Source organism: Alligator mississippiensis, chromosome 4 (assembly GCF_030867095.1).
Source record: "Alligator mississippiensis isolate rAllMis1 chromosome 4, rAllMis1, whole genome shotgun sequence".
NCBI lineage: Eukaryota > Metazoa > Chordata > Crocodylia > Alligatoridae > Alligator > Alligator mississippiensis.
This window is the reverse complement of record NC_081827.1, coordinates 75311591-75338381: the sequence shown is the minus strand read 5'-3', so window position 1 is coordinate 75338381 and position 26791 is coordinate 75311591. Positions and strand designations below refer to the sequence as shown.

Below are 26791 nucleotides of genomic sequence, written 5' to 3'. Positions count from 1 at the left end.
GGGAGCCTACCAGTGCCTCAGTCATTATAATGAAATAAATTCTAAATACCTATATATTTTGGCATTTGATTTGGATTTTTTTATCATGGAAAAATCAGAGCTCCCTCTGCCCCCTTTGCTCACCAGGACATAGGTCCAGCTGCAGCTGTTCCCTCTGGTGCTTTATGGTACTGAACAGCCCAGATATGCCAGTGCCTGTCACTCCCAAGCCACATCTTCCTCCCCACCCTCCCCCGTCCCCACTGGTGCCCCTCACTCCCAACCTGTAGCCTTCTGTCCCCCCCAGTCCTGCCAGTGCCCCTCACTCCCAACACACTGTCCTCCACCCCCAGGCCACAGCTCCCCGATCTGTGAGGAAAAGGGTGGATGTGTGGGGCGGGGAGGGTGCCTGACCATAGACAATGCTATAGGCAACATGTCAGGGAGGACACGTGTCCCCCCACCCCCAGATTTATGTGCCCACAGATGGTACAGAGTTGCAGCCCAGTTGGACTGGCATGGGCAAGAGCCACCTCTGTGGCCCAGCAGGTGGGACCCAGCACAGGAGGGTGGAATAGAGCAGTGAGACTTGTTGCCGCCACCAGGACCCCTGCATCATCTGTGCCACCAGCAGCATAAGGAGTAATGGACCAAGGGGGCAAGGGGTCCGCACTGCCCTCTCCACCTTCCACCACCAGCCACTCATGCACCAGGCTGTGGCTCTACCCTGCTGCCATGGACTGGCCAGTGCTGATACCCGCTCAGGCCACCTACATTGTCCCCCACCTCCCCTCCAAGGTAAAGCCATAGCCTGAGGGAAGCGGTGGTAGCAGCAAGGTAGAGCCATGGCCCAACATGTAAGAGGCTGGCAGTGGGAGAAGGTAAGGGCAGCACAGTCCCCTCCTGCCCCAGTCTGTTACTCCTCGTGCTGCTGCTGGTGTGGCTGGTGCAGAGGTCCTGGCAGTGGTGGCAGCAACACTGAGCCTCCTCACACTGCCCCACTCAAACCTCCTGTGCTGGGTCCCACCTGCATGGCCATGGAAGTGGCTCCTGCCCATGCCAGTCAAGCCAGGCTGCAGTCCCATGCCCACTGTGGACACAAGAAGTCTGAGGTGGCATGTGCCTCCCCATCACATATGCCCCCCTGCCCCATAGACTTACATGGAAGGAGGTGCGGGAGCTGCTCTCCACCACGTTACCTGGCTGCCACGTGCATGTGTGCACATGCACATACATGCGGCACTCCTTGCCTGTGATCCTCCTCCTCCCACTCCCCCCAGCCCCAAGCAGCCCCTTGCAAGCTGGAACTCTGCCAGCCTGCAAGCAGAAACCTGAAATTGTCCATGTTTTTGACCCTTAAAGGAGAAAATCCATGTTTCTCTGCAAATGGAAAACCCAAATAGAGCAATCAACTTGACCCTCGACCCTTGGCATGTGAACGAGATGCACAAACTAGCTAGGCACCTGTGGGTTATCTGTAACTGCAGAAAACAAGTTAGAAAAACTTCTCTCCTGCCATCTAGAACTATATGAAGCTGTGCATGGAGGGAATAGAATTTTTTGGAGGTTTTGGAGTGGTGATAAACTGGGTTTCAAAAGTCACAGCCTAGCTGTGAATACTCCAGCTGATGCGAGTCTGTCCCCCTTTTTGATTTAACATAGTCTCCTCACCACCAGTCTGAGTGTTATCCTATTCATCTAAAAACTACTGTACTTTCCTTCCACAGTCTATGCACCTACTATTGCTTTCATCTCTGATTTATAGCACCGCAGTTTGTCATTTCAGATGCTACCATGGACTGATGCCATATCCTTAAAAATGGCCTAGGAGGACAAGCAAGTGGTGACAGATGCTTAAAATTGTATCATCAAATCTTGCTAGTGGTCATTGCTTTCCAGGGTCAGTGCTAGCAACCAATCATTTTGAATATCAGCATCTTCATGAATCAAATCCTGCTCAATGCACCTGTATTCAGTTAAAAAAAAATACTTTATTTGGATGCATCCACAATTGATATGGTCAAACTCATTTTACACTTTTCTAGTTGCTACTTAAATAGTTGCATCTATTACACTTCGTAGTTTTCAAAACACCTAAGAAGCTTTAGTTAACTGATGTACAGATATGCAAGGCTATTTACCAGCAAGTTGTTCCTCCTTCCCAGTTAGAGGAATGCTCAAGACTTCAGGAAGGGAGACACAGTGGGTGCATACAAATGCATTGAAGGTTAGTCCCCAGGGAAGACAACACTTTTGCCATTGCCATTGACAAGTGCTGCAGTTTTCACAAAGAAAGCCACATGTTGCACCAAATGAATTCCTGCAAGGGGCAGCTTTCCTTAACTGTTTTAATTCTGGCTATGAGACAAGTCCAAGGCTGGGATCCAAAAACCCTGTCGACAAGTCCTAAATTCCATGGTGCTACCTTCTCTTACTTCAAGCCCCCATGTGCCTGTATTTTATTTCTGCATGTGCCTAGAAGTACCCTTCTCTGAACAGTTCAGCACCTACCTGGGAATCGACGAGATCCATGTAGTGATCCCCGGTAACATCTCTGATGAACAAGAGCTGCCAAATAAAAAAAAAAAAGCCAAAATGCACAAAGATAAAAATACGGACACTGTTTTTGTCATACAAAAGAAGCACCTACCCTATAATCTGGATTTGGGAACGACATTCCTCTACCTAAGTCTCCTAAAATTCCTAATTTAATGATGTGCTGAGGTTACCTAACACAGAGAATCAGGTTCCTTACAAAGATGATGTAATTTTAATAGCACACGCAGGCTTGCGGTTCTCCTGGTCAGAATACAACTTGCCCACGAGCTTTAGAGCCTCAGCCTGAAAGAATTCAAGTTCTCATCTTCCACCTGCCAGGAGAATGCCTTTACCAAAGGACAAAGGATAGGCTTGCTGGGAGCACTCCCCTCCCCATCCTGCTGAAGATGAACTGTGCAGAAAGAAATGCAACATTCATTCAAAGAATAAGAACTAGCCTGACTCTGTAGCCTAGTGGCTGGGGCATTCACCTGGGAAAATTAAGTCCTGGGTTCTAGTCCCTAATCCCAGGCCAGCTTCTGTCACATTACATTAGATAGGTTACAAAAGTAGCCCTGGAAGCAGAAAATGAAACTGCCATGTATAATAATGAGCTCTGCAACTGCTGGGGGAGGCAGGGGTGTGTGTCCATCCCTGGAGTGTACCAAGCACATTAAGCCCTCAAGAGAATTAAGTACTATTCTGCCTAGTTTCTAGATCCAAACCAGTATTAGGCAAAAGCTAGGCACATCATTGCTGAGGCCAGGACTATTCTTTACATGTTCAGGAGGAAGAAGGACAGGTATTTTTTATGTCAAAAAAAGAGAATGCCCAAGTAGTAAAGTATAGGCCAGGGGTCTCAGCCTTTTCAAACTTGAGGCACTGCTCGCTGGACTCAAGGCACCCCTCTAACTCTTGTAAATTGACTGGCATCCAATTTCAGCAATTAATTTTTATATTACAGGGTTTACCTCCTTGTACAGGAGCCAGGTAGTGGGGACGGAGGATTGGCCAGGTGGAGCCAATCCCCCATCTGCCATCTCTTGAAGCACTCCTCACAGAATCTGGTTGCACCCCAGGGTGCTACGGCACTTCTGTTGAGAATCACTAGTCTGGGCTTCTCCTGAGTCAGGCAGTTGAGGAGCAGGATTCTGTTTTGGATTCACATGTTTTGGGTCCATTGAGGCACCTAGGAACAGGGCTTAAGTCTTTCTTTGAACTGTACCTAGACCTTCATGGTTTCCACTTGAGAAAGTTCATAGACAGGACTTGCCCCAGGTTTACAGATTAAAAACTGAATATACAAGAAGCCCAGAGTACAGTTAAGTGAAATTTTTTTCTGTCACAACCCAATTAAGTAGTGCCCATGTCACAAACAAATAAAACCTTTCAAAACAGTTTTTTTCTACACTAGGTTAACTAAGGGTTAACAATAATGATGATAACCGCTTTTTTGCTGCGCATGTCAAAAAAAAATTTATAACTGCGACACCAACATAAAATAAAACTTAGCCTTCTGTGCTGTACATAAATCATTATAACTGGTCAAAAAAAACAGGGAATAACCCTATGATAACACCCTAGCGAAGACCGCTAGATAATTGGTGATGCTAATTAAATTTATGACGTGGCGAAAAACAATTGGCTATTACACAAATAAAACCTGTCTTCACTTCCGTGAAGAATGGGAGACCTCCGCACACGCACCTAAAAAACTTCTCAACATATGCGTAAAAATAACTGACAAATTGATCACTTGTCAGTCTCCCCCGTCTCGACCCAATTATCAGACGTAAATCAACGACCTGCCGGCCTGACTTTTTTCTCTGTTTATCTGCCCGACCGACGAACTCTTATACAGACCGACCTATGACCTACGAACCCTAAACTATAACTAACCAAATATCTCTGACCTCCGCTATTCACCACCTTGACGGCATGAATAAATAATCTTGCTTTACAACCGATAAGCGTCCGCCTAATTAATTCCACTCCAAGCGTCACAAATACCTGTCTGACGGCCTTCTAAGGCCCCGGACCCTTATCTGCCCGGGTGGGAGTCAGGGAGAGCTGCTGGCCGGCTGCCCTGGGTCCCGACATGGCGTCACGAACAGGATTAAGAGAAAATGTGATGGAGTGAAAATTAATTAAAAACTGCCCCTGATATAGTGGGGGGCGCCACATAGATAACGCGGATAAATTATGGGCTCACATCGCTTATCACCAAGCGAGCGGAGCGGAGACAGGGTGCATCAGCGGCTACTTCTCGCTGAGAGGAGAGGAGGGAGTCAAAAAGGAGTGGACAAGCTCCGAGTGGGACAAAGAAAAGATGATTAACGTAGTGTCACTTCTACTGCGTAAAAATATAAACTTAAAAACCCAGTTAGCTACAGTCAGCAAAGCTGCTGCGGCGATGACAGCGTGCCAAAACCCTCCATTGCCACCAAAAAATGACACCGAAAAAAATATGAGCTGCCCGGAGGACCTAAAAAAGAAGGGCAGAGCCACAAAAAAACAGGCGGGACTCCACCCAGCTACCCCGCCCCAGGAGATAACGTTGCTCCCAACGGCCCCACCTCCGTACCACAGGGAGGGGGCAACGAGCGAAAATCCGATCCTCCCATCAGACACAATAACAACTACAGCTGCCGCTCATCCTATAACAATAACCAAACAAATAACCAACCCAGAGGGTGCAACTACCACCACCACCCTTGACGTTATCAAAGCATGCATGGAGATTTATAGAGAAGAAGATACCATCAATCTTCGCCTTCTCCTCAACCAGCTCGTTACTCAGCCAACAAAAAATCTTTTAAGTCAACTTCCATGGCTACAAGCTCTTATAAAATCAACAACTACAAACTCAGCCGTCGCCCTAAGCTATCTTACTACATATCCAGTCAAACATCAAAACATTCCCAATTCAACTCACGAAAAAAATCAAGACTACCACCCCAGAGGACACCGGAGAAAAGAGCCATGTTTGGGTTCCTCCTAAACTACTTCACGCTTACCAAACAACGGCTACACGTCCTAAAAGATGCGAAACAACGACAACTGACACATATACTAGGCTACCAACCTCGACTGATCCCGCCAACTGGTCCGGGCCCCGTAGGCACCCATGCCTAACAGCGCATTCCGGATAACACCACAGCCTGCCCCAACAAACAACTACTCGAAGGGGGCATCTATAAACTATTCCAACCACTACGACATTATGCTCGTAGATATACAAAAGACAATTTTATTGTTTTTTAGTTTTCTTTGTTTGTTTGTCTGTTTGTTTATTTTGTTCCCTTACAGGCCCAGCGGTGATAAAAAAACAATCTGTGACTGCCCGATCACAAAAATCACCGAGCACCCACCTACAGCACACCCGGGTCAATGCCACAATGACCGCCTGCTCATATGTTGCAAGCAGGGTCGTCACTCTATTCCTGCTGTTACCAACAGGTTCCTTGACAAACGGAGCTAACTTCAAAACCTCCAACTCGGTCCTAAACCTTTTGTCATTTTAGGCCAAAGACATAACTAACGACTCATTTTATGGTTTTTCTTTTCCTGTTAATGATCTTATACATACTTGTTTTGTTTTGTTTTAAAGCCTTTTTAAGACTTTACACAGTAAAGCCAAGTCATAATGTTTTAAATAAAAAGCTCTAAATTATTAAAAAAAAACAACATTGATAGTCTAAAGGTTTAGGGGATATCACAAAAAGGTCGGGTGTGGACAAAAGCATTGATTAAAAAAAACAGAAAAAAAGAGATGAGGGAGATGATGATGGAAGGGGGCAAACAGTCAAGGTTCTAAAGGAACCTATACATTCAAAAAAAAAAAAAGGATTTAAAAAGAGAGATAACAATAAAAAAAATAAAAAAAGACCACTAATAACGATACAAAAAATTGGTGTTTTCAAAGCTACGATTTAACTCAAATATAATAAGCCACAATTTTAAAAACCCTCCGTATAGGGGACATTAATCTGATACCTCACTCTCAGTTACCTTAAAAAATCGAATTAAAAAAGATTATATAAAATCAAGGGTTACAGTTTACTGCGTTTAAGTTAATTCAAGTGTCAGCGTTTTTGATTATCTTGTGTTTACCATGGATCATAATAGCCATTGTTATATTTGTGTGTTTTGGTTATGAAATTTTACAATATCTCAAAACAAAGTTAACCACGCTTTTTGCTTTTATATACACCCGCTTGCCAAACACTAACAATGATAAACAAAATGGTCTATATATAAACATGATGTGACTTGCTGTGCCACAGACAAGGGGGCATGTCACAACCCAATTAAGTAGTGCCCATGTCACAAACAAATAAAACTATTCAAAACAGTTTTTTTCTACACTAGGTTAACTAAGGGTTAACAATAATGATAATAACCGCTTTTTTGCTGCGCATGTCAAAAAAAAGTTTATAACTGCGACACCAACATAAAATAAAACTTAGCCTTCTGTGCTGTACATAAATCATTATAACTGGTCAAAAAAAACAGGGAATAACCCTATGATAACACCCTAGCGAAGACCGCTAGATAATTGGCAATTCTAATTAAATTTATGACGTGACAAAAAACAATTGGCTATTACACAAATAAAACCCGTCTTCACTTCCGTGAAGAACGGGAGGCCTCCGTGCACACACCTAAAAAACCTCTCAACATATACATAAAAATAACTGAGAAATTAATCACTTGTCAGTCTCCCCCGTCTCGACCCAATTATCAGACATAAATCAACGACCTGCCGGCCCGACTTTTTTCTCCGTTTATCTGCCCGACCGACGAACTCTTATACAGACCGACCTATGACCTACGAACCCTAAACTATAACTAACCAAATATCTCTGGCCTCCGCTATTCACCACCTTGACGGCGTAAATAAATAATCTTGCTTTACAACCGATAAGCGTCCGCCTAATTAATTCCACTCCAAGCGTCACAAATACCTGCCTGACGGCCTTCTAAGGCCCCGGATCCTTAACTGCCCGGGTGGGAGTCAGGGAGAGCTGCTGGCTGGCTGCCCTGGGTCCCGACATTTTCATCAACATTTTATTACATCATTGAGGAGGATAGATGCAAATAAACTATTCCATTCAACTGCCCCACTGAAGACCTTTTCATTATTGTATATTATTTAAAGTAGAAACTAATCACAGCCAAAAATCACTTGCTGACTCATTAAGAAGCTGCTGTAAGTTATTTTGAAAGTGGGTAAAAAATAGCTCAGTAGCATATGACACACAATCAAAGAACAAGGCAATGAACGTATTTAACTGGAGCTGATATGGCTAAGCATAAGACCACAACATCCGTTAACCAAAACATCCATTTCAGGTTCAGTTCTAATTCTCTAGGTTAGGTATAGCATTGTAAGTGATAATATATGCATTACTAGCAAAAATCAATCCTGTTATTCTGGCCAAGAAGGCAGGCAATCTATTGAGCTTAATTACATGCACAGTCTAGGCTATTCAGAGAATGTTAGGACATTGAATGAATTGCTTATTCAACAAGCTCAAAGCTTGCATTAAGAATGAGGTGCTTTTAACAGCCATGTGATCGACTACCTGATTTTTGAAGCTTCCCAGCCATTCAAGAAACTACTACTGTCTGTTTTAAGCATAGTCATTTCAGACAATCACAAACTATGTTAGCAACCTGTGGCACAGGCATATTCAGAGAATTCACATAATTATCAGAGGCCACAGAGCTTTCATAATTATTTCCACTTTTCACCTGCTCACAAGAACAGCTGAAAGATTAATTTCATGCTATAACTGAATTCCCCAAGGAATCATCCGATTGTCTGAATGAGCTGCAGTGTGCGCAATCAGAAAGCTGTAGGAGAAAAGATCACATTCCAACATAATTATACAGTTTTATGTAGTGTTCATAGTGCTTAAATCCTATATTGGTATTCCAAAACACAAGTCCAGTATTGTTCACTTTTAAAAAACAGCTTACCTTAAATAGATCTTGATCCCAACAGCAACAGCCATTGCAAGGGTGACAGACCACTTGTTAATTTAGGGTACTTTAAGATTCAGCAAGAGATATACTCCTCCCATGATTTATGAAAAAATAACCATATGAAGTATAAAGAAAGCTATAGTATAACAGGAACTTGTTTATTTACAGAGGTAAAATGCAATCCTTATTCAGGCTTAGACCAATAAGTAATTTTCATTTGTTCTTCCCCCCACAAATCCCAGATCAATCTATGAAATGTGACCTTGTCAGAAAAAATGGTCTTTCTGAAGCAGAGCCATGTTCTGCTTGTTAAATTAGTCAGAAATTTTAATTTAAAAAATGTGGCTAAGAAATTGTAACTTTTCATTCATTTCTGACAACATAATGAGTTGCATTGGTCTTATCAACACAGCCACAGCAGGGAAGAACTTAATAGTCATTTCTGTTGGGTCACTGGCCCAGATGTCCTGGGACAAGTTAGAACAAGCAAGCAGCAGCAACTGCTGAGGCAAGGGTCACAATGCTCTAATCTGTTCCAGAAATGACTCCCTCCAGTGGTTAAATCAGAAGAGAATCAGGACTCATTCCCATGGCTCTCACTGACAGCTTTGGAAGTTACTTAACTTCTTTCTATTAAAGTTTAACCATGCACACACACACTTGCATTTGCATATTTCTCATGGGGGTGCGTGCGTGCGTGCGTGCGTGCGTGCGTGGTAAAACCCCAACATGATCACCTAGTTAATATTTTAGACAATTTAAGAAGAATAACTTCTCAAAATACACAGAAGCTTTTACACAAGATACTTTCCTCAATACTTCAACAGCTTAGCCAAGTTTAAGTACCCTGTTGGACAGGGGAAAAGGCCACAAACATTAACTCAGCTTTAAACTGGATTTGATATCAAGATGGATGTCTCTCCACGACTTTGTTACTTTTTTGTTTTAGTTCCCCTTTTTTCCTTTTGAGAATTAGACAAACCTGGAGGACAGATAACCTGTGATCATGAGTTCGATTCACTCCCAATCATTCAGCTCGACTGAAAAGATGCTGTAATGGAGACTGTTTCAACAGATCTGTTCCCAAGAATTCTTCAGTGTAATTACCAAGCTCACACAATTCATCTTGTACCACAGAAATTGGGCTTTTTGTTGGTTTTTTTAAAAGGACCTAGATTCTACTCTAGATGAAGACATGCCATACTGCACTGGATCAGAACATCCATCATGTTTAATTTCCAATGACATTGATATGGCATGTGTTAGGCACTGGCCAATTATACACATCTACATTTGTGCTGCAGAGGAAGGATGACAAACAATTATTAATTTAATCAGATACTAGAGAAAGAAACAACGGAGTATCTCTTCTACGAGAAAATGGAGCAATATTTAATTTTACAGAACAGCCCACCTCTCCAATCACATCCTTGCGATACTTTGAAGCATGATGCTCATTTAACATTGAAGCTAGTCCTCTCATTCAAGGACCATAGTCAGTCTGTTACAGCTAGGTATGTATGAATTAGAAAGGCTCAGGAAAACCTCGTTCCATATTCAGTTCAAAATTCTCAGTTAAATCATAACTATGTACCAATAGCAAAAGATATCACACATCGTAGCAATAAACTAAACTTGATCTTAGCCAAAAGGCCAGAAATGCAAGAAGTGATCAAATTTAGTCTGCTGCTTTCATGTGTGATATCTATTGCTACTAGTACATAGTTATGAGTAACTTGGCGAAAAAACCCAGCCCTCCTACAAACACCAAGAAATACCTCCTACAAGGCACACAGTCTAAAAGATATCGAAAACTGGAGAGGGTCTGAAAAGAGCCAAAATTAACTTCAAGGCCATCACTAGGTATCTTAGTAAGAGCCAGAAGCAGCTCAATCAAAATAGATTGAGAGACTAATTTGATTAGGGTACAAGTATTTTCACAGGGAGAAATCCTGTGAACCAATAGTAAGGCTCTAATATAGTGAAGAAAAATTGTATCAAGAACCAATAGCTTGAACCTAAAGCCAGACAAAAGTCATCCTAGAAATAAGGCACAATTCTAATAAAAGGTCAATTACCACTGGAACAGACTACTAAGAGATGTGATAGAGTCTCAGTCTTTTGAGGCCTTCAGATCAATAATGGATGTCTGTACTAAAGTTGTGCTTTGGGCATGCACAAGTTATGTGGATCAATATAGGGTAATGAGTGAAGTTTAATGGCCTGAGATATATAGGAGGTCAAACTATATGATCTAATTGTTCTTTCTGGCATTATAATCTAGAAGCAGTTTTATAGATTCAAGGGACAGAGGAGAGAATAATGAGACAAAGGGAAGTGAAGTGGCATTCATTGCCTGGACTAAATGCAAATGGAACCAGAGACTACTGTGCTACAAAATTATAGTCTCATAGGTAAATGTGACTCTTTATTGGACATTTGATTTTTAACCACAATACAGCCTTCTATTTGAGGAAGACTTAGATTTCTATAGAGAACATAGACTTGTAATAGCGAAGCATTCTATTTGTTAGAATTACCCTAGACATGAATTACAACCTTTGGATGCTTCCAACTTTCAGATCAATTCCCTATTTCAGCTGAAATTTTTCTACGCTTCGTCTACAGAGGTTGTTTTTAAAATGAATGAACAAAAGCTGCTGTCCTAGCTGAAAAGGAGACTTAAGCTGCCTTCTGCACCACAATTCACAAAGCTGAATTTTTCAAGTGACAAGTCCATAAAGAGAGCACCACCCTCTAGGACATCTTGCAAAACAAAGTAGCAGTTGAGCAACAGAATATATACATTATACACACACCAAAATATGTCCATGTTCAGCACCATGTACAGAACTAAAAATCTTATTTATGGATCTTATGAAGAAATGGTTGCCCTTTGCTGTTTATTAGATTTCCATAATTCAGCATTTAGATTTGCAAACCTGGAATTAAAGTTAGAACAGTAAAAAAAAAAAAAAAAAAACCCAAAAACCACCTGCAAGCTTTTTGGGGCAGGCATGATCTTGTTGTCTCAACAGCATCCAACACAATAGGCTGCTGAATGTTTCTATGTCTAATGCAATACAAAACTGGAGATTACGAAACTTTACCTTTAAGGGAAAGAAAGGTAGAGAGACTCTTGCCTTCTTTATGGATAGATGGGAAGCCTGAGATTTCCAGAAATAAAGTACTTGGTGGGAGGAAGGCAAGGGAAGGAAGAGAAGGGGCCTATATTAGCCTGTGTCCATTCCTTTTTCTAGAAAAACCATAGCTGGTAGAAAAGCTAGTAGAGAGATTTACAGTATGGGACACCAATCTGGTCGAATCTGCTACAGAGGGAAGTATTTTTTTGTTCAGAGTGCTTAATGTTTGCTAGTACTTATATAACTGAAACAAGTGAAAAAACACTTGAGTACAAGATTGCCTTTGTTAAAGATGCAAGACCCTGTAAAGAGAGTAAGTGGTCACACAGCTGAAATGCAAGACTGGTTCAGGCCATCAGTTTTGTTTGGTATCAGGCTTCTAGCGTGACCAGTCATAGGCAAATCAATTGGGTAAAAGTCCACAAAGAGCAGTTCCAAAACTGTAGGTCACGACCCCAAATGGGGCTGCAACATCAGAGGTGAGGAGCTGTGGGTTGAGAGTGAGGGGCCATACTGAGGAAATGGAGTCATCCTGAGGAAAAGTTTGGGGAGCGCTGGTGTAGATAGTAGTGACACTAGGCATCACCATACCTAACATCTAAGTTCCCCAAGTGAAATTCACAAGCTGATGTTACACGCCCCAGGTTTCTGTACAGATCATGTATTAAGAAGGCATGGGGAGAATTAGGTACCTACGAATGGGAGGAACTGGGAATAAGACATCGAACCAACCAGTAGGAAACTGTAAAGAGAGGGGAGTGTCAATCTCTCCTGGTTTTAGAAACCTCCCTACATCTGTCTGAAAGGCATTTTGACAGAACTGGACCTGGGGCGACTGCAGCACACACTAATGGCCGTGCAGGCTACTCCAGCTCCTCCTTGTACCCCCTCACTTCAAGTGTCACCTATGCCAGCTTGATGGAAGTGTTCTATTACAGTGGAAGGTTGCCGCACAGTCTTGAAATAATCTTATTGATGATGCCCTAACTCTAACTTAACCTACTCAGTCACATTTTGGTAATGGACTGGAAACTATTTCAAGTCCTACCAGCACTGGTCAGGCACCAGTTGTTCACCCACATATGCCTTACGCATCAGAAGCTGTATTCACGGCCTTCAACCCTATAGCTATGCCCATGCTTCACTGGTGTCAGTCACTTAATTTCATGGGGCTCCTCAGTCCTGGCTGTATACTCTGCGCTTAAACACTAATTTCTTGGTCTGAGCCTTGTCCTTCCCAACCTTGGCCCCTTTTCTCTTGCTGACTCCCTCAGTCTCTGGTTAGGGAACATCTCTATAACTTCTATTACTATAGGACAAACTTGTTTTTAATGTGAAATTTGGCCCCTTGTGGCAGGTCAGCAAAAGGCCATCTGTTGCAGAAGGCCTATGAGGAGGGAAGAAATTCAGGCAGGGTAGGCACAGGGTACTCTGAAATCCTGTCATAAGGAAGTAAAATCCACACTGGTCTTGGATGGGCCACTGCAGTGGGAAGCGTGCGTGCGTGCGTTGGCGTAGGAGGAGGAAGGGTGACTTGGCACTTTCATCAGTCAGTTGCTGAGAACAACAGCGGAGGGACAATGACTTCTATTCCAGTCCTGGAAAAATGTTGACGGCAGGAAGTGTTGGCAGCAGTTTTGATGTAGTCACTTGCTCCCTCCTAATAAGGAAACTACAAAACCCCAGAACTACCAGCTTACCTCAAGATCAGAAGCAATAAAACTAGCGCCTCTTACACAAGAAGCAAGGATTTTGGGGGGATATCTTTCTTTGGACCAACTGCATAGTTGGGAAAAAGTTAGACAAGCCTCCTAATGTGTAAAGGAGCACAAGCATTTGAACGCTAGTCAAACTTCATCCCAACTGTGCACTTAGTCCAATAAGTCATCACCCCCCAAAATCCTTGCTGCTTGAATAATTCCTGGACCATCATGGTTACACCACCACTCTAAACACCTCTGTTACCACATTTAAATAATGTCAACATTTTGTAAAGGTTGATATACTGGCTATCTTACCGCAATGCATTTTAGTAAACTAATTATTTTACAGTGAAGTAAAAACCCAAATCTCTGATAACATAACTCAAAATATGAGTAGTTAGCATACAGTAAGTTAAGCAGAACAACAATCCAGTGAAACTAAAGTTCCTTTTCTGGTTATTCCAACCATATCAGAGTTTGATGTACTTATAAACGTGCATATCGCCATATATGCTACTTAATGTAAGAGTCAGTAACCATTTGCCAGTGTCTGCTGGAATTTATAACCTGGTTGTGTCTGCAGTCTAGAAGTCTCTGTCCCTCTGTCCCCTCTTGCCCCACAGCACTAACCAGACCCATCTGCAATGGGGGAAGCACAGACCCAATGGCACAGCAGCCTCTGTAAGAGGGGAGTGCTGCAGATGGGATGGGCCTCGCACTGCTCTATACCAGATTCTCCATGCCAGTTGTGACCTCTGCAGGCCAGACTGGGCTTCTTTGCTGGGTCCTTAATGGATTAGAAACCTATATTTAAATCTGTATGCCACATATTCCTATACCTCAGAACAGGTGTATAGAAGTTAGAGTACTTACCTTGAGCACTAGTTCTCAAAATTCAGAGCACCACTTGGCACCCTGCTACATGTCCTTCAAATCTCCCCCACAGCCACAACCTGGTCCTCTGGTTATAAACATAAATCAAGACACAAGCAAATTGCTTTCAACTAAAGATCAAACCTCACTCTGAGTCACTATCCCACAGCACTTCACACTCCCCTCTCAGTTGTCTCCTTTCTGGAGTACTTCAAGTCTTTCTCCTACAGAGTACAAAACCAGACTGTCTCCTCCTGTTCCAGAGCTGAGCGGTAGGCACCACTCTTCCAGTCACATGGCTAATCCATCATGAACAGGCATTTTTTCTTAGCTCAAATAAGCCCTTCTCCTGCTGTTACCTGGCTGCTCAGTCCAATATAGCTAGCTTTTAGCTCAGCTTTTCTTTCCCTCTTAAAGTGGGAGAGGAAAAGGCCCCTGTGACATGCATCCAATCTAAAACTGCCATTCACAGCTTGAAGCTCCTTACAGGTTAAGTCAGTCCCTTTGGGGACAGCTGGACTGAATCCTTTTCTAAAAAATGTCTACGAAGCAGCAGTTATGGTGCCAGCACGAACCTTTTATAACAGCCTAGCAACCAGAGCACTCAGCCAGACAATGGTTATATGTCACCTTGTGCTCAAGGGATAAAGGTTGTAGCCATTTTGGTCTGAGAAGACACCTTGTCCTCAAGGGAACTCTAATGCAAATCTCCCAAGGGAGTGCCGTAACCACCACAATATAGGCAGGGCCAGATTAACCCTTTAGTGGGCCCTAGGCAAACAAATTTGTGGGCCCTGGGTTGGCCGAGACCACCCCCTCCTTCCCACCCTGGTGTTGCCGCCTGCAGGGAGTGGGGCTTGGAGCTGCCGCTAGGAAGCAGTTCCCACGGTAGCAAGGCCAGCGGAGGGGAGGGGAAGGGAAAGTAAGGAAGGTGGACGAGGCCATTCGTGCCACTTCTGCAGAGGGGAGGACGAGGCCCCCCACAGGTCAGGGCCCTAGGCATGTGCTGAGTTTGCCTGTGCATTAATATGCCCCTGAATATATGCTAAATTGGGTGTGGATACTCTCTGCTGCTCTTGTTGAAATTGTGTCATTGTGCAGAAAAGAATGCAAACGTCATATGATCAGAAACAGACTACAACAGGGAGTCAGATTGTAGCCTAAAGCACTCCCACTAGATGGCAAATCCTAGTTTCCAGTCGCTCAAAGCTCCTGGCTTCTTGTTTCCAAATTTAAAGTGTGAAAAATGCACATGAAGTTCCCACCACAACCACTGTCTCTTCCCATCCTGTTCAGAAAGGAAATGGCTTTTCTTTGTGTCAAATTCAGTGCTATCTCTGTGTTAAGCATGTGCTAGGAAGGAGCCAGCTAGGTTATCCAAGCCAGCGCACCTTTTTGCAGCAGCCGCTTCTCAGTTCAGCTCCACCATGCTTCCTGAAAACAGAGGTACGCAGAGCAATTCACCCCAAGGTGAAGGCAGCAACAATGCCAGCACTGCAGCACCCTGATTGAGACCCACCGCTCTCAGTGAAGGGATATCTAATTTGTAAATCCAAAATGACCTGAAGCACAAGGTAGGCACCAAGATACTCAGCCACAATACACATGTCCAGAACTGCTGCTATTAGCACAACTTTAGGCGTCATAAGTAATTTTACTAGCCAAAACTTGGCTCCTAAATCTTAAAAAAGGAGGATAGTATACATGCATCTCACAGGGTGTTGTGAAGGCTAAAATCATTAACGTTTAAAGTTATCTGCAATCCATGTTTGGAAGGTGTAAGATACGTGAACGTGTTTTATGTGCACGCATGGAAAGCTAAAGTTGCCTCCTGTTCAATCTGCTGTGGGTAGTGAATGCAGTTTTACTTTGTTTACAATAACAGGGGCAGACAGAAGTGCAGTTCCCAGCTGTGACTCCAAACAATTACTGCAAAGTGATCTGTGTTACATTACCCCAAACAGAAGTTCACTGTTGATTCCAGGAGAGAGGCATTTCTAGCAGGTTCCCATAGCAGCAGCCACAGCTCTGTGCCAGTGCTCACTGTTTTAAGAACTGGAGGGGGGAAAGACAGCAGAGAGAGGTCATTCTTGGGCTGTTCAGATGATGCCCCAGGGGGGGCTCTAATATACCCACCCCACCCTTTAAGAGGGTGTTGAAAAATCCCCAGACTGAAGTCCCTTTGCTTCCTTTCCCCCTTCCCATTCTGAAAACAGTGACAGGCCGGGAGCTCCTCAGAAAAGGTGCTACATTTTGAAATGTCTTTATCTCATACCTCATGCAATGAAGGGTCAGATTTTCAACTGATTGGCTGGGTTTTAAGCTATCTGCAGCTGTGCACTTGTGATTGGTCATAGCTATAAACTGCTTTCTGTGGTCAGATTGGGTAAAAATTGTCATTTCTATCTGCACCCAATATATTTCACCCTTGCCAGTCTGGCAGCACTCTTTCCCACACTTGTGGCTGGAGTCACCAATTTTTAATGGCCCATTAAATAAACCTGAAGAATTTCTGTAATTGTTAGTACCTGAAATCTGTTGGAATCGAAATGGCTACTTGTAGTGAAATAAATGGAGCTTAGGATGGGACCCTGGAAGACTTGCCTATGCATATAGAGGGGCTAAAATAGTATTTTGAGGTAAATAAGATTCTCCCACAGAAACATGCAACCACACTAGAGAGTCTGATGGGATGAAAAATGTACTGTTTACTGCAAAGGCTTAGCCCAGAAAAGTCAGCAAGCAAAACCTTTAAAGAATTTTTGAAAATTATCCAAAAGCATCTGGCACCAAGCCATTGATTATTGCACAAAGATTCAAGTTCATAAGAGAAATCAACTTGAAGATGAATTGATTTTGCCTTTTACAACAGAGTTATATAAATTGTCAGAACACTGCTATTTTAAAGATGGACTTAATGAGGCCCTCAGAGAGATTTGTGCATGGGTTACTTAATTAAGCCATACAAAGGAAGCTCTCAAAAAGGAAGACCTCATCTTTAAATCTGCTGTTGAGACTAGAACAGCTATGGAAACTGCAGCAAAGGTTGCCATAGGATTGCAAGGAAGAGAGCCTATGGATATAGGAATGAATGAGTTATTAAATATACAAGAGAAGAGCCAGTGCAGGCAACGACCTAATGTGTAGAAAAGGATCTTACACCCTCACTGATTGCTAGTTTAAGGAATACTACTACAAAAGCAGTAATAAAAAAGATATATCCAGGCAGTGTGTCATACTAAAAGAAATAAAGGAGAGAGTACAAGATACAGAAAAAGAGAATAAAAAAGCATATATGATAAATAGAAACAGCAGTGACACAGATAGCAAGAGTGAAGTAGCTAGTCTGGGCCTGCATCCTGTGAAAAAGGATGATAAATAAGCCATCGGTTGATACCCCAGGTTGCTGGGAAAGCCATTAAAATAGAGTTTGATACAGGTTCTGCAGTGTCTGTTATCTCATATTCAGAATACGAAAATCTTTAAAAAAATATTAAATTAAGGAATAAGTAGCTTGTTAAAAACATGGAGAGAAGATTGTGCCAAAGAGGCTGATGTCAATGCAAGTAGAATATAATAATAAGTGGAACCTCTAGACTTGCATGTCATTGAAAAAGAGGGACCTGCTCTGTGGGGTCATGAATGGTTAAAAGCAATTCCTTGGACTGGAATTGTATAAAGATGTTGCAGCCATGTTCAAAAGTCTCTGCAAAAACAGTTAAACAACCATTGGAAGGTATACCTCCTCAATGTTCAGGGAAGGCATAGAAACATTATCCGAGGTCTGATATGTTTAATGTTAGAAGAAAATGCACAGACCCAATTTCACAAAGCTCGGGCAGTTCCTTACAGCCTATGTGCCAAAGTAGATGCTGAACTTAACCACAGAGGGCATACTTTCAAAAGCAACCTGGAGTGGGGCATATCTATAGTGCCAATTGTAAAAATGGGGTACAGTAAGGGTATGTGGAGATTTTGGTTACTAGAAACTATGTTTTGAAAGTTGGCAATGTCTCCTGCCTTTAACTGAAGATATTTTTACTGCACTATCGAGGGGCAGCAATTCAGCAAAACTGATTTAGTGCAAACGTAGCCTGGGTGGTACGCAGCTGGTACCCCTTCTTCAATTGAAGGGATGTTAGCAGATGCGACATGTTGGGAGCGTGACTGCCTAGCTTCAGGCCAGCTCACCTCCTTTCCCTACAGAGCAGAGACCAGGGACACCCAGTGATGCTTAACTATTTACAGGTTTAACTGTACAATATAATATAAAAACTTATAAACATGTACACACACACACACACACATTATTTACAGATATAGGTTTTTAAAAGTCCTCAACTCTTATTAACCCTAAACCCAGGCAATCTTAGCTGGATATGGTAGACAAAGGCACTATATTAGCACAGGCTTTGACCCTCCTTGGCCTTCCAGTTAGTGTGCAGCCCTTGCCCTCAGCAGGGCCTTCCAAGTGGTAGGCAAGGGAACACCCAGTGATAAAACACAGGTTAGACAGCGAATCAACAAATGAAGATCTGGCAGTGATGTAACAATAGCTAAACATACGTAAGTGAAATTACATCAAATAAGATACAATGCATAAAGATAACCAATACAATAAATTTAAGTGTTGAGTCGGGGTTGTGCTAGCAGGCTCTACTAGCAGGCTAAATAAAGCAGCTTACAATCCTCTCATAATACAAAAATAAGGATGCAAGTTTACAGCAAAAATCCCAACACCACAAGGCACAGGCGACTGGTAGGGGAGTTATGGGGGGTGGGGGGCACATGCCCCCCCCTGAGATTGGCCCCCAACTCAGCACCGCTCAGGAAGGGGCAGTTTTTTTTGCTGTGCGGGTTGTGAAGTGTGTTGCGGAGGGCGGGGGACACTAAGCTGCGGCACAGAAGTATACGAGTGGATATGGGGCTTTTGACCCACCTCCAACTTCTGCCCCCCCAGACTCGGGAGGCATCAGTCACCTCTGCGCCACAAGGAACCAGAACACAACAATGGCATAGCAACTGTGCCCAAAGAAGAAATGATACCGGGGAGGAAAGAACCTTTTACCTTAAGGGAACACCATCACCTTCCCCTAGGTCACACAACTGGGGGGGGGGGCATAAGCACGAAGCCATCCTTAATAAATGGGGCCATTAGCTCTTCTCTCCGTACAAAAGAGGTCGTTCCACCTCCCCATCATGGGGGTTCCCTTTAATCACCTAAATTGGGGAGGGCCTCTCCTCCCCTGTAGAAATTCCCTTCTCTTCCCCTCTTGGGAACTGCAATCACCTTCCCGAGTGACTCATGACTCCCAGCATGGTGGTCTAAGCTCGTCTCTTTCTGTGGATTGGCTGCAGAGGCTTCCTTCTTCACTAGTATGTTTGACCTGTCTGGTAGCTGCTTGCTGCGGGAAGGCCCAAACTGCCTCGTGCTCTCTCAGCCCGATGCACAGAGTGGTGCCTTGTGCAGGGGTGGTGACCTGCGCTACCTCATGCAGCTGCGATGTCTCATCAGCTCCGCTCATCTCTCTTAGCCCCATACGCCGCCCTGTGCATTGAAGGGGCGCCTGCATTGTGCAAAGTTGGGGACTTGTGCTACTTTGTGCAGCTACTGAGGTCCGATCCGCTCTCTGGACCCTCTGTGCACCGACACCGTAGCTCCCTCCATGGCGGGGCTGAGACAGCTGCCTGATGCTTCCTGCTCGGCAAAGGCATCTTCAGGGCACTTCTGGGGCAACTGTTCCGCCCTACTGGTCAGCTCTACCAACTCTTCTGCAGCCCCGTCTTCATCATCCCTCATTGAAGCTGCTATGTGCTGGGTAAACAGAGTTCATAGAATCATAGAAGTAGGGTTGGAAGAGACCTTGTAGATCTTCAAGTCCGACCCCCTGCCTGGGCAGGAGAGAAACTGGGCTCAAGTGACCCCAGCCATGTAGGCATCGAGCCGCTTCTTAAAGACCCCCAGAGTAGGAGCCAGCACCACTTCCCTTCGAAGCTGGTTCCAGATCCTAGCCGCCCTGACTGTGAAGTAGTTCCTATGGATGTCTAATCTGAACCTACTCTCCCAACAACTTGTGGCCATTATTTCTTGTTATCCCGGGGGGCGCTAGGGGAAACAAGGTCTCCCTCAAACCCTTCTGGTCCCCGCTAGTGAGTTTATAGATGGTCACCAGGTCCCCCCTCAGCCTTCTCTTGTGAAGGCTGAACAGGTTCAGGTCCTGTAGTCTCTCATTGTAGGGTCTGCCCTGCTGTCCCCAGATCATGCGGGTGGCCCTCCTCTTGACCCTCTCAATGTTGTCCACATCCCTCTTGAAGTGGGGTGCCCAGAACTAGACACAGTATTCCAGCTGCAGCCTGACCAGTGTCGCGTAGTTGATTCCTTCTGGAGGCTCTACCCCCAGATTGGAAACGGACCAACGGGAGAGCCTGAGGAGTTAGCTTCCACTCAGGTCCCCTTCTTGACCTCACCCCTAGTCCAGGGCGGGGCAAGCCTTCCTCCTGCCTTCTCCTGATGGGTGGGGAAGGGAAATGCCCCCATCAATCAGCCTGAGCCATCCAACTCAAGCCATAAAGCCAAGCTGCCACCAGCCAGACTGCCACACAAATTTACTTACAGATGGAAATAGAAGATTTAAAATGTTTATCTTGTCATAAACTTGCAAAAAGTTATACCATGCCATAGCAGTATAATAGACTAGAGTTTGGCATTGCCCCTGCTCCTGCTATATGGCAATGAACAATGGATCACGTGTTACAAGGCAGTCAACAAAGTATTATTTGGATGAGATTATTTTGACTGGGGAAATGATGAGGAACATGTGACTGTTTTGAAGAGAGCCTAGAAAAATATAGGTTGTGAGCAAATTGTGCAAAACTCAAATTTTTCAGGGTCAATTGCTAATTGTGGACATGTTATTGATGCAGAAGGCTTCCATAAATCTCAAGAGAAGATTAAAGCCATTTTGGAAGCCCCACAGCCAAAAGATATTACACAACTTACATCTTTTCCAGGATGTATTAATTATTATAATAGTTGTGTACAAAACTTCACAACTATATTGTATCCTTTAAACTATTTTCTGCAGACAAGCCACAAATAGGTTTGATCATGTGTCAGAAAGTTTCCCTAGAAGCAAAAAAAATAAATAAATAAAAAGATTATATCTGATATGGTACCTGTTCACTTTACTGCCCATGACAGCAGGGTGCTTTAACTAGAGCTCAATCGATGAGCTTTAATTAAAGCACCCCCACCGCCATTTTTAGCATGTCATGCATCCTTCCATGGCATTGAGACCGTTATATCCAGGGATCCTAATTTTCTTTTTCCCATGGAAACACGCAGAATCCGCATTTTTCTGTGACCTACCAAAAGCACAGTGGTGTTCCATGACAAGCAGCACTGTTTCTACTCTCTTATTTTTGCCACAGTTTTTGCCTCTTGGTCAATCAGCAGCACACCTCTCTGCTCCTCCTCCTCTCCCCGACCCCACACTGATTGCTCACAACCCATATTATTTTGACATCTGACCATTTTGAATAGAGTCGAGAAGAACACGGGTTCTAAGCAATCAGTGATATTTTGCATTATGTTCTCAGAGATTCAGTGAAAAATAATCATTTTACTAAAATGCATTACGGTAACATATCAACCTTTAGAAAGCGTTAGCATTAGTTAAATGTGGTAACAAAGGTGTTAGAGTGATGATGTAACTATGATGGTCCAGGAATTATGCAAGTGGCAAGGATTTTGGGGGGGGTAATAACTTTATTGGACCACCTGCCCAGTTGGGATGAAGTTAGATGAGCTTTCAAATGCATGTGCTCCTTTACCCATTAAGAAGCTTGTCTGACTTTATCCCAACTGTGTACTTGATCCAAAGAAATGTATCATCCAAAAAAAGACCTTGTCTCTTATGTAACATGGGTGTAATTTATTGCTTCTGATCTTAAGGGAACATGATCGTTTCGGGGTTTTTTAGTTGCTTTATTACAAGAGAGCAAGCAACTACATCAAAACTGCTGCCAACATTGCCTGCCATCTACATTTTACCAGGACTCGAACAGAAGCCACTGTCCTTCCACTACTGTTCTCAGCAACTGACTACTGAAGGTGCCAAGTCACCTTTCTTCCTCCTACCCCAAAGCACACACACCACTCTTATGCTTCCCACTTCAGTGGCCCATCCAAGATCAGTGTGGATTCTACTTCCTCACTACTTAGGATTGCAGAGTACCCTGTATCTACCCTGCCTGAATTTCTCTTCCTTCCATTTAGGCCTTCTGCAACAGATGGCCTTTTGCTGACCAGCCACAAGGGGCCAAATTCCACATTAAAAACAAGTTTGTCCTATAGTCATAGCAGTTATAATGTAGAGATGCTTCCCAACTGGAGACTGAGGGAGTTGGGAACTGGGATAATGTCCCTCTGTCAGGGAGCAGGCAGCTAGTTAAAGAGACCAGGAACTTGCAGGTTGTCAGCTGCTCCATAGTAAAATTTGTTATTTAGTCCTTCTCATTCCCATATGCCTATGTTTACTGAATCCAGTGATCACTACAGGCATCTTTACATATGCTCAAGGAGTGGGGCTGGGGTGCTTTAATTAGAGTGGTTCTGAGAGATGATCTAATTAAAGCATCCACAATTTCTGGTTTATTCAGCATCCAGCACTTCAAATAGTAGTGGGGAGCTTTAACTAAAGCTCATTCTCTGAGCTTTAATTAAAGTGTCCCCGCCACCATTCTGAAGTGTGGAGATGCCGAATACACAACACACCGAGTCTGCTGGAGCACGCTAATTAGCATGCTCCAGCAGGCTTGATTAATCGAATTTGCTTTGACATAAAGTAATTAAAACATGTCAGAACAGTATCCCTGCATGTGTACAGACACCCTAAATGTCCCAAGCCAAATTTCACTCTGGATAATGTTCCATGAAATTGCACTAACATCAGTGAGGTTGTAAGTTAACGGATAGTAGCCCAACACCTCACTTTCTGATTCATGGTATCTTTACTTGTTATTGTCACACATCTCTGGTTTGCCTCAGCACGTTTAAGAGTGGGTAGACTACACAGAACTATTTCTTAGATATTGTCAATTTTACTTATTCCAACTCATGTTTATCAAGCACTAATATTTTAATACAATGGTTTTCAACCTGTGGTCTGTAGGCCCCTGGGGGTCCACAGACTGTATGTCTAAGGGGTCCACAAAAGATGACTATTATAAGTCAAAAGTATGTGAATACCTATTCTTACAATTCAAAGGGATCCATACCTCCATTCAAAATTTCCGAAAAGAATCTGCACTTCCATTGAAAATTGTTTAGGTCTGCAAATGAAAAGTTGAAAACCACTATCTTAATCCATTACCTTACTAACAGCACAAGAGCTTTTAAGTAGGTTCAGACAGCATCATGTTTGAGCATCCACAACATGAAGTTCAGCATGACAAGATTAGTGTGCATGTGCAACGTTAAAAACAAATTAAAGCATTGAGTCTTTTTAATTGGCCCCTTCTAGAGAGCTTTAAAACTAAGCTATTTATACTCAGAGACATCTAACCTAAAATGAGAAGAGCCAATGCCCTGAATGTCTATTAAAGGCTCTGGGTCCATTCCAGCAGCCAGTTGAAGGTATTAAAAATCAGAGCAGCATTTTAAATAAGTAGCACAGGCTGTGTATTTACCAGTGGATAATAGATGACAAGTATCTGGACTTCTGCCTCCCTGGTCTCATGCCAAACTATAGGCCTTCAATTTTTAACGCCAGAGAGCATTTTTTATTCTGACCCTCTACATAACACAAGAGCATGGAGTTCCACCAAATGATCCAACATAAAGCCCTTAAGCAACTAGAAAGTCATTGTACTGGAACTGTAGCCAGTACAGTTAAAGGGGTTAAAGGGGTTACTGCAGTTAAAGGGGTTACTTCTTTAAATACATTTCCTAGACCTATGCCAATTTCTGACTAGTAATAAATGTACAGCTGCTTTTTAAAAAAGTACTATTTCATAGCTTACATTTATACCTATATTTTGTGTAAAACAGCAGTAAGTCATGGGTTTTGTCAGGGTAGAATGATTATATTTTAGGGAGATGTAGCATATCCAAAAAGGTTCTTAGTTTTTTACCTTGCTTTCTCCCCACATCAGTGCCCAGAACCAGGCACTGACAAAGTTTATGTGGCACACACTTTTAACATTTCTTATCTGGCATTTCTATAACTTTGTTTTTTCAGCTGAGTGCATTTTGAAGGTCACTGTATGTGTGATGTTAGTTTACCTATTGGGAATAACTGTCTTTAGCGTGCAACTGCGAACTAGAAATTGTTGGTAGGGATTCATAAATTATTATCAAAACATTCCTTATGCTGTAGATTACAAACTGGTGTTTGTTTTTCCTTAATCCATAAGAACAAGTACTAAAGAATCCCACGCCTTCTTTTAAAAAGAAAGAAAAGGTTCCTCCTAGGTTCATACTCCTTTCAGTTCAGCAAGCACTGGGAATTTTCTGAGAAAGGAACCTTGAAAGGAGAAGGTTACAGTTCTTAGTTAATCAAGGCCTTCATCTGTACAATTAATACCACACATCATCCTATTTCCAAGCGAAGAACTTATTTCTCAAGTCAATATTTAGAGCTCACTACAGTTAATGGTTTAACAATATATGTCAAGTAATGCTTTTACAAGGTTATCAGAAATAGTTGCTTTAGTTAAATATGCAAATACTGCCATAAAAACTTGCAAGTAACTTGCGAAGGGAGAATCCTTGGACAAGAGAATAGAAACCAAGTGTGGCATAATAGTAGGCTTGTTGTTAAAGCAGCAAAGGGATAATCACCTTAAATATTAATTTATGACACTAAATAGGAGCTTCCAGCAGGAGAATTACTTGGGAACATTCTGAAAGGTTTCAAGCTTGGATGACTGGATACTTCAACTCTGTACTACTGCACAGCAATTATTTGACTTTTCTTGACTCTATCCAATATTGAACGTTCATGGTCTCCCCCGCATTTTTTCTGTGGGCTTGCTTTTTAAAAAAAAAAATAACATTTTGTCTCCAGAGCCAAAACAGTTCTGAATTAAGTTCCAAATTTCAACTGAAGAGAGCGGAGTCGTTCAAGCCTGTGTGGCACTACTACCAGCAAGTACCCTGTCTCCCAGATTCATCAGTCTGGGGCTTCAGATACTCTCAACTCCATGGCAGGCATCCTACATGCAAACCCCACACGCAGAGTGGCCTGAGGGTTCAGCTGCCCCAGAGTCTTTGCCCCAGCCAAAACGCTGAAGGAGCAAACTAGGGGGAAAGCCCAAAAGCAATCCTTCATCGCCATAAACTGTATAGCTGTACAATACACTGGGCCCATTTTCTGATACCTCCTTCAAAAAGTGGGCATCTGGCAAGTGGAAACAGCATCCTGCTTGCTGCACTACGTTATAGTGGATTTTTCAGGCCACAAGTATTTCTGTACTCTTCTTTTGAGAGGCCAGAGGCTTGTAACATTTAGAAGCGATTTGCTTCTGCCGCTTGAACTCCAGCAGGGAACAAGCTGGGTATGAAAGGTCTGTATGCAGACTTTCCCCATTTCTTAGGGAGCATCCTTTTTTTTCCCGTGGCATTAAGCCTTGCTGGCTGTCCACCTCAGCCCTTGTGGGTGCATCTGGGCCTCCCATTTATTTTTATTTTTTTAAATGTCCGTATTGCAAGCCAAAATGGCCAAAACAATCCATGAGTTAGTCCAGACCCAAAAGTGGCCGTATTACTGGCAAACATCCTCCACCCCCACCTGGAGCTTCAGATGTTCCCAAATCCTTTGGCGGGCATCCAACTCGCAGGCTCAAACCAGGAGGCATGGGGTTCGGATATCCCTGAGTTTCACCTGCCCTCAGCCATAAGGCCCCAGGAACAAGCTAGGGAGGAGTAAAGTGGGCGTAAAGCCAAGGTTTACCACGCACTACCTACGCGGGCACTATCCCATGGCAGCAGAGCGGTCTTCCCCAGGGGCTCCTGGGCCTCTCATTTAGGTGCTGGGGCTTGCAGGGCGGACTGCCCTTTTCAACCATTTGCCCCGTGCCTCACCTGTTCAAACACCGTCGAGAAGAGGGCAGAAGTGGAAGGAGGGAGGGCTCTGACTGGGGAGGGGCTGGACTCAGAGCCCCTGTGGGGACAGGTGGGGGTGAAGGAAGTGGGTTTGAGTCCCGTGCGGTTCCTTGCCAGCGGTTCACTGGGGTTTCTGGTAACAAGGAGCCTCCTGCAGCCTCGCGGCAGAGGCCGGCGGCTCCCCGGGGCCGTGCCGGAGCCGCGGCGGGGAAGGCAGCAGGCGCTGCACCAGCCTCCACAGCAGGTTGCCGGGAGGGGACGGGCGGGGAAAAGGAAGGAAGCCAAGTGCCAGTACTGCCCAGCCCCAGGCGCCCCCCGCCCCGGCCCAGCCCGGCCCGGCCCGGCCCGGCCCGCCACAGCGGGGCCCCTCGCGCTGCCCAGCCAGGCCGAACAAAGGGCCCCAGGTGCCCAGGTGGGCGGGGGCGGGGGGCGCGGAGCCAAGGGGCCGCGCCCGGGCG

The 26791-nt window shown here is 43.8% G+C and overlaps 1 long non-coding RNA gene across 2 annotated transcripts; it reads right to left on the bottom strand.

The window, feature by feature from the left end:
- Nucleotides 1-304: 304 nt before the first annotated feature.
- LOC132250033 (uncharacterized) lies at nucleotides 305-26657 on the bottom strand. 2 transcript variants are annotated; one of them, XR_009461623.1, is made up of 3 exons: nucleotides 26313-26657; nucleotides 2491-2547; nucleotides 305-1945 (listed from the first exon to the last, which is right to left on the bottom strand). It is a non-coding gene; the product is annotated as an uncharacterized LOC132250033 (long non-coding RNA). The 2 variants fall into 2 exon arrangements; XR_009461624.1 differs by lacking the exon at nucleotides 26313-26657 and adding an exon at nucleotides 3489-5012.
- Between the last annotated feature and the right edge of the window lie 134 nt (nucleotides 26658-26791).